Here is a 9205-nt window from a genome sequence, read left to right as displayed (position 1 = left end):
ATCAGGGCCGGCCTTCTTGTTTTTTAGAGCGGCCTCCTGGGCGCTCGCATAGCTGTGGGTGACCACCCATAGCTATAGTGAGCGGCCAGGAAGATGGTCGCGATGGTCAAGATCATTGCGACGAGACCCTTGTGGTAGGGTCTCGTTGCCACAAGCCCCAGAGAGCTTTCGGCTCTAACAAGTGATGTCAGTGGGGCCGGCCCCAGACGGTAGGCGTTCCCATGGGAACGCCTCCGTCTGGGCAGCCACGCCTCCGGCCCGCCCACCAAAGGGGGCGTGCTGTCACTCAACATCGACAGCACGACCCCTTTGCTACGAGACCCGGAGCGACGGTTTGCCCGTCGCTATCTGGGTCTCGCGCATACGCATGACGGAGCCGGCTCCGTCGTGCGCATGCGCACTGGGCCACCATCGACCCAGTTGCGAGCGCACAGCGCTCGCGAGCGGGTCTGAATCAGGCCCTCAGTACCTACAAGAGGGCAGAGAGACATACTGTATATATCGTGGCACATGCTCCAATTGTATTTAGGTTACAGAAATCTGGAGATCCTCTGCCAAATACGAGAGAGGACTCCACAAATACATAAAGACAAGCTCATAAAAGGCGTAACTGTCTTAAGGCCCCCATACATCAGCAATTGATTGCAGCAAATGTGCAATTTGCAATCGATTGTGTATAAAAATCTTTCCCTTTTTCAATCGATTGTGGCAATTCTGCAATCTGCAATTGATTGAAAAAGGGAAAGATTTTTATACACAATAGATTGCACAATTGCTGCAATCAATCTCTGACGTATGGGGGCCTTAAAATACCCACAAATGTGGATACACGAACATTGTGGTGCACATTTGCAGTACAGAAGTATATATACACTGCCCAAAAACTAATGTACCCCTAAATATAAATAAGACACACTGAGATTTTATTAGCTATCTGAATTTGAGCATTTTGACTTCTTGTACAATATAAAATAGTTACATTGATGTTCTTGTATATGATCTGAAAATTGATTTTTGAATTTGTTCTATTTTGTTTGGAACAAAACTAATAACATATAAAAGTACCAGGAGCATGAATAGAACACACAGAACTGAATCATGCAATGAGGAAGGTGGAAATACTTGCAGATTTCATATAAAATTCCGGGTCTGACCCGGAGTTGGAACAGGGTTCCTATCCGGATCAGACCCGGAATTTAGCTGGCGCCGACTCGGGATATTCCCGAGTCGGCACCGCTCACACCGCAGTCAGGTCTGCAAAGGCCCGGCTCTTCCGGCGTGAAAGTGGACGCTTGGAGATTACGTCATCTCCAAGCGCCACTGAAGCCGGACCAATCGGCCGGCTAGCAGCGCACTCCAGGTCATCGTGACCCGGAGTGCGCTGTTATCACAGCAGGGTTTCACAGGCTATGCCCGTGTTAAACCCTGCTAGTTACCTGGGTTGGATTGCCGGGTCACTCGACCCGGCGATCCAACCCTCACCCCTTTTACACCAGGGAGCTGCCCGGGTTAACCCTGCAATAACCCGGGTTTTAGCTCCGGTGTAAAAGGGGTATTACAGGAAACTAACACTGCTTTTATACCGAAAGACCCGGAATTTCTCCGGCGCCGATCGAGGATATTTCTGAGTTGGCGCCGTTCACACCTAAGCTGGCTTTTCCAGCATTGAAGTGGACGCTTGGAGATGATGTAATCTCCAAGCGCCACTGAACCTGGCCAATCGACAGGCATGCGGCACGATCCAGGTCAACGTGACCCGTATTGCGCCGTTTACACTGTAGGATTTCACGGGTTATTCCTGTGTTAAACGCAAGTTACCTGGGTTGGATTGCCGGGTCACTCGACCCGGCAATCCAACGCTTTCCCCTCTTACACCAAGGAGCTACCCGGGTTAACCCTGCAATAACCCGGGTTTTTGCTCTGGTGTAAAAGGGGTATGAATGAACTGGTTAGGTCAGCTCAGTACACTACATCACATGTTCTCAAACTCGGTCCTCAGGACCCCAAACTGCATGTTTTGCAGGTCTCGTCACAGAATCACATGTGAAATAATTAGCTCCACCTGTGGATGTTTTAAAATGTGTCAGTGAGTAATGAATACATCTGTGCTCTTGCTGGGTAACCTGCAAAATGTGAACTGTGTGGGGTCCTGAGGACCGAGTTTGAGAACCTCTGCACTACATATTTGTGTGCAATTTCCATGCTGCCTGACAGAGGGAGCTGCTCACACATGTAATTCTAAAATTAATTAACCAGTATCAGTTTTATACCACTACCCAGGGGACTAGACAGTCAGACAGCCTTAACAGCATTGTCTATAGCAAGTGTCTCTTACTTCAGTGTGTGGCTCCTCTGTGGAAAGAACAGGTATGTTCCAACTTGCTAGTCAGGCCATTGTTTTAAAAAGCTGCTGACTTTTTGGGTGTTTTCTCCATAATGACATGCTTAGATGTCCTGTAACTGTTTTCCTTACTACTAGATATACTTGTTACCTGTGTTACTGGGCTGCCTGCAAAGACGATACTGTTAACAATAACATGTCCCTTTACTCTCTCTATGGGGGAGATGTATCAATTCTTGGAAAGTACCAACCAATCAGCTGCTGGCTCATTTTTCTCACACAGCCTGTAAAATGACAGGAGCTGATTGGTTGGTACATTATCTCTCTCCACATTGTCTCTCTCCAAGGCTTACTAAATTTTCCCCTATGAGACGTTAAAATGTTGCTATGCTCCTAAATTACTTTCAGCTGTGGCTTTAGTGTCTGCTAAAGTAATGATTGATTGTATTTTTAAATATATATTATTATTAATAGTAGAAGATGTTGATTGGGAGAAGGGGGTCTGGAGCGCTGGATAAACTACATCTCCAGAGATACTTATAAATATATAAAAGACACTAACTGACATTCATATATGTCAAAGGCTTTGTATTAAAGAGCTACATAATAAATATGATATAACTATACTAAGTATGGCCAGCATGCTTTCTCTCACTCCTCTGGTGCAGGTTGTCATTTTAGGAAGGCGATATTAGTTCAGCAGCAAATTCAGAGTGGCCAAAAGGATTCCCGAGTCCCATAGCAGCTGCTGCTTAGGCCTTGCAACTAAACTTCTTTACACAGTCTCTGAAAGAGCCGTCTCTTCGCTAGCCTGAAGTGGCTGAAAAACGACCTGGATCATATGCTTTGGTTATCAAACCTGTCTGATTCACTCGATCGTTGTTCAGCTGACTCCAGGCAGTGACTGGAGATTGCCTCCATACATCGTGTAGTGTATGGAGGTGCTCAGATTATCGTGTGGTTGCCCCTCCTCAATGTCTGCTGATCAGCTGCATTATTGTGCAGTCTTTAATCAGCTTTACAGTATATTCAACAACCATGTAAATCATAGTATGATCCTGAAGAACCTCATATAGGATCTGATTCTTAAATGTGCGCTTTAAGAATTTCCTTAATGCACACTCAGGGGAACTAAGGGACTGATTCTGAGTCGGACATATCTCCCATGCTCGATCCAACTGCACATGCATCTGAAATGTGCCACCCGATGGTTCCGAAGTCGCAAGTAGGTGCATGGCGTGCATGCCGCATCTTGTGCGAACAGGGACCAGCAGTGGCTTAACTAGGGTATTTGGAGCCCAGGGCAAGTTAAAAAATGGAATTCCCCACCACCCAACTATGTGCACGCACCAAATGCGTGTACCGAAAATGTGGGCATGGTCACGCCACAAGGGGCTTGGCCGCTGGAAAATGGGGGCATGTCAACATGACACACCACTGTTTCTTGTCACTCTGGGAACATTTAATTCCATTCCATATGCACCTTAATGCCAAAGTAGTAGTGCCCCTCTTGCAGTTCCCACTGTAGTAGTGCCCCTAATGCATTGTCCCCAGTAGCAGTGCCTCTTATGCAGTGCCCCCTGTAGTAGTGCCCCCAGTAGTGCATCATTATACAGTGCCCCCAGTAATGCACCCCTATACATGCCCCTTATACAGTGCCCCCATTAGTACCACTTATACAGTGCTCCCAGTAATGCCCTTTATACAACACCACTAATAGTGGTCCCCCTATGCAGTGCCCCCAGTAGTGGTCCCCCCTATGCAGTGCTCCCAGTAGTGCCCCTTATACCTTGCCCCCAGTAGTGGTCCCCCCCTATGCTGTGCCCCTTATAGGGTGCCCCAGTAGTGGTTCCTCCCCTATGCACTGCCTTTTATACAGTGCACCCAGTAGTGGTCCCCCCTATGCAGTGTTCCTTATACAGTGCCCCCAGTAGTAGTCCCCCCTATGCAGTGCCCCCAGTAGTGCCCCTTATATAGTGCCTCCAGTAGTGCCCCCAGTAGTGTTCCCCCTTTTGCAGTGCCCCCAGTAGTGGTCCCCCCTATGCAGTGACCCTTATATAGTGCCCCCAGTAGTAGTCCCCCCTATGCAGTGCCCCAGGAGTGCCCTTTATATAGTGCCCGCAGTAGTAGTCCCCCCATTGCAGTGCCCCCAGTAATGCCCCTTATACAGTGCCACTAATAGTGGTCCCCCTATGCAGTGCCCCCAGTAGTGGTCCCCCCTATGCAGTGCTCCCGGTAGTGCCCCTTATACAGTGCCCCCAGTAGTGGTCCACTCCTATGCTGTGCCCCTTAAAGGGTGCCCCCAGTAGTGGTCCCCCCCTATGCACTGCCCTTTATACAGTCCACCCAGTAGTGCTCCCCCCTATGCAGCTCCTTATACAGTGCCCCCAGTAGTAGTCACCCCTATGCAGTGCCCCTTATATAGTGCTCCCAGTAGTGTTCCCCCCTTTGCAGTGCCCCCAGTAGTAGTCCCCCCTACGCAGTGCCCCTTATATAGTGCCCCCAGTAGTAGTCCCTCCTATGCAGTGCCCCAGTAGTGCCCCTTATATAGTGCCCCTAGTAGTAGTCCCCCCTATGCAGTACCCCCAGTAGTGCCCCCATATGCAGTAGCCCTTCCATATATAAGGACAAAGGGGTCTATTTACTAAGCTTTGTTAGCAGATAAAGTGAACGGAGGTAAGGTACGATCTGATTGGCTGGTACCTTACCTCTGTTCACTTTATCTCCTAACAAAGCGCAGTAAATAGACCCCAAAGACACACACACAAAAAAAAACACTTACCTGAATCCCCACGCCTGCTCCTGTGCCCGCCACTGTCCCCCCCTCCGTCCTCCCGGCCCGCTCTTCACTATGGGAGAGATGTCATGACATCTCTCTCATCACCCACTGTGGAAACCGGAAGGTGGAGCTCGTGAGTGAGCTCCAGCCCGGCTCCTGCAATGGACACAACAGCCAATAAGAGTCTGCCTGACTCTCATTGGCTGCCAAAACAAACACACTGCCGCCAGGTAATGTGAGTGCACTACCTGGCGCCGGCAGTTTGTTACTGTGTAGTGAGTGCGGTCCGCACTACACTGACCAGTGTCCTGGACCATGGCTGGTGCTTCCCCCTTCCCCCCCCCCCCCCCATGTCATCATTAGTATGGGTACTTGCATCAGCCCATGCTAGGTGCATGAGATCTGACAGATACAGGCTTTTCATTCCCATACAATATTTTAGCAAAACCTGAAACAGCCCTGTTCACTTTATTGTAGGGAAAATATATTTGGCATTTAATGTTTTACAAAACTATTTTGCTTATTTATTGTATCATAGAGGCGACCACAATGCGTGGTCTCAAACTGTGAGACTTAGAAGTCTGCAGCTGCAGATAGGGCTGTGCCCAGGTATCCTGCTGCCTCAGCCTGCAATTTAAATGCTTCAGCTCTTATCCTGTATACAAACTTACAAAGTAATATCCTTGCTACTGTATGTAACATTAGCATTAACATTCTTGGTCTTCTTAAGACTATCATTAGCTTAAAATCCAAAAGATTTTGCCTAAACTACAGTAGATTTTTTCTTATTGGCTCCAAACCTTTGAATTAGCATACAAATACCAGTGGTTAATATTGGTATAATCTATCGGTAGAACCTGTTGAATAGGTGTTAGTGGAATGTGAAATGGATGTTAGTCCACACAGATGCCCTTCACCAGGATGGTGGGTTTCACTCTCTACCCACCATTGAGGAAACACCAGGTTTTACTACACAAAGTTCATGGAACTCCACAAGGAAAAAACAGGCCTGCCAGACACGTACTCATACCATCCAATCAAAAACTTATATAACTTGTCTATGGAATGATTCGTGGTGTGTGTAACAATGCTCAGATTTGTTGCCGTGTTACTCTCCTAGCTTCTGTGTGTGCTCATTTCTAGACAACGGCTTCTCTTCGGTTTTAGAAAACTTCACAGGTGCTGTTGTTTAGTTCTAGTTTATGAAAGAAAATAAAACTCCAGACACTCAGGGCATGATTATCAGGAATCTGCGCATGTGCGCAGGACTTGTTCTGCGAATGTGCAAAGCAGGTCCTGCGAGATCGCACGCAGACCCTTCTATGCCTCTGCCTGATTGACAGGCAGAGGCATTTAAGGGGTGGTGTGGTGGCGGGGACGGCCGTCATTCCCGGTAACGGGCGTGTCAGCCTCGTTTTCCGGGAGTGGCAAGGCCAGGAACTGCATCTACGGATGCAGTTTCCTGGACTCGCAAGCCGGCCAGCCTGAGTAAGCCACAATTTACAAAGCTGGCCGGTGGCCCGGCGCCATCTATTGTCGCGAACTATGGTCACGATGGCGATCCCAGCCTGCGACCTTTGTCGCAGTGCTGGGATCGCACAATGTAGCAGGGGGTGTCATACACATCCTGCTGCATTTATATATTAGCAAGCTGAATCACCCCCTCTGTGCGGAATCTCTTTGCCCATCTCTGCAATTGTAGAAACCGTTAATTAGTATAACATCTGATTGCATCATTTTAGCATATGCAGGGTGCGGCAGAAGGATTTTGTAAGTATGGAGCTTCTGCTTGTTGCTTCCAATAAAGAAAGATGTGTTGTGGGGTTACACATAGCTGCTCTGTATCTGCTAGCTGCAATTGCCAAGATTTGACTTCATCCACACCCACAAAAAAATGTTGTGTACTGTACTTGGCTGGCTCTGTATTTATTTCTTTAGGCAGAATTGTTTTATTGTTGTTATCCTGATACACAGCTTGTACATAAAGCATCTGTGCCTTATTACCTGGCTAAAAGCACAGGAGAAAGCCATGAAGGTACAGCAATATAGGAATAGGAGTACAGACATATCATTAGTAAAAGTTATAGGAGGACATATTTGAGGCAATAAAATTGTCATCTGAAGATAGAAAACATTGTTTAAAAGTAAATCAATTACACATCAGCAGGACAGTCCCAACTTGAGTGCTGTGTTCTGTATTGTGAGGCTGAATAAATATATATATTAGGGGTGTGCACTGGCCATGTTTTGTGTTTTGGATCTTTCTTCGTGTTTTGGATCTGGATTGGTTTTGCCAAAACCACCCTTCTGGGTTTTGGTGTCGGATCTGTATTTTTTTGGAAAAAGCATAAAAACAGCTAAAATCACGAATTCATTTTTTTTTGTTCCTACGCTATTATTAACCTCAATAACATTCCTTTCCACTAATTTCCAGTCTATTCTGAACACCTCACAATATTGTTTTTAGGCCAACAGGTTGCACCGAGGTAGCTGGATGACTATGCAAAGCGACACAAGTGGGCGGTACGCAGGGCCCGGGGCAGCGTACCCCTACACCACACAGGGCAGCCCCTGTAAAAATTATTTGTTTACAGAAGAAGGGCAGCGTACCCCTACACCACACATGGCAGCCACTGTAAAAATTATTTTTATTTTTGGGCAACAGCCCCTTGACAGACAGGAGCACAGCACCCCTATGCCGATGACAGGTGTGGCTAACGTGCACACAGAAACAAAAATATATATCTTTTTTAACACTGGTGGTAAGTGAAGAGAGCACCCCTATAGGACGAGCACCCCCTGGACAACACAGCACTACAGCCAGCCAGCCAGCCCCTATGGACAGGACAACAGCCAGCCCCTATATAGACAACAGTAACCAGCCAGCCCCTATGTATATGCCTATGGACAACAGTAGACAGCCAGCCCCTATGTATATGCCTATGGACAACAGTAGACAGCCAGCCAGCCCCTATGGTCAGCGTCAGCAACATCTCCCAGCTCCCTCCCTCTTCACAGTAGCCAGCCAGCCCAGTATGTAATGTATATAAGTGTACTAAGTTTATTATCACACAACAGTAGCCAACAGCTCCCAGCTCCCTCCCTCTTCACGCACACTCCACAGTCGGAATGAAAAATGGTGGCGATCACGGGACCTTTATAGAATCCAAAACCTGCGAGAATCCTATAGCAGGCTGATGACATTTTGCCTCGTTCCAGGAACCAAGTCTAGTGGGAAACCCCTAATACTGTATATATTATTATTATCCTTTATTTATATGGCGCCACAAGGGTTCCGCAGCACCTTACAAAGTACATAAACAAATGAGCACAAAAGACAAGTACATAGACAAATGAGCACACAAGAAAAACAGTTATTAACAGTACAAACAATGCAGGACAAATACATGATTTATACATTGCTGCATAACACTTAAATAAGCAGCATGGCATCAGCAACCAACTGTTAGGTGCTGTTGTAAATGAAAGTAGGAGTAAGTGAAGGAGAAGCACATGAGGGAAGAGGGCCCTGCTCGTGAGAGCTTACATTCTAAAGGGGAGGGGGCAGACAAACAGGGGTGACACAGATGGGCTGGATTGTGAGGAAGGAACATGGAGTAGTGGGTTAGGATGAGAACTGGAAAGCTTTGAGGAAGAAAGGGGTCTTGAGAGCCCATTTCAAGGTTAGGAACCAAGAAGCAAAGTTAACATGGAATTTTGAGTTAAGGCCAGGGGGACGAGGAAAGTCAGCTACTCGAGGAAGTTGGAAAAGGCAACTGATATGAGCACTGAATGCAAATAATGAAGTGGAGTGTTTAGAAGGTAAGAGTTGGTGGGAGTGACCAGATGATAGAAGTAACCCAACACCAACACTTTGGCAACCTCCAGCCCAGGGAGTGTGAAAGAATGTGAGGCTCCCAAAGGAGATAGATGGTGTCATATGGGTAAGTCCAGAATTTGGTGATGGCCAGGAGATTAAAGGAGTTGAATATGAAGTCGTATGGACAGGGAATATTTGATTATAGACAGGACCGGCTTTCCAGAGGAGACAGGAGAAAGGGACAGAGTTGGGAGGAGAGAGAAGG

At 47.2% G+C, this 9205-nt stretch overlaps 1 protein-coding gene across 1 annotated transcript in view; it reads left to right on the top strand.

Moving 5' to 3' along the window:
* Positions 1–2306: 2306 nt before the first annotated feature.
* Positions 2307–9205, top strand: part of LOC148501106 (galactoside alpha-(1,2)-fucosyltransferase 2-like) — a 218236-nt gene continuing 211337 nt past the window's right edge. Inside the window, exon 1 of the mRNA XM_088450954.1 lies at positions 2307–2367. The gene's annotated coding sequence lies outside the window, so the exon portion shown is untranslated. The remainder of the gene's footprint in view (positions 2368–9205) is intronic.

The sequence above is a fragment of the Taudactylus pleione genome, unplaced genomic scaffold, assembly GCF_031769625.1.
Source record: "Taudactylus pleione unplaced genomic scaffold, aTauple2 ptg000535l, whole genome shotgun sequence".
In the NCBI taxonomy this organism is placed as follows: Eukaryota; Metazoa; Chordata; class Amphibia; order Anura; family Myobatrachidae; genus Taudactylus; species Taudactylus pleione.
Note: the sequence above shows the minus strand (reverse complement) of the source record. Positions and strands in the feature narration are given on the sequence as shown.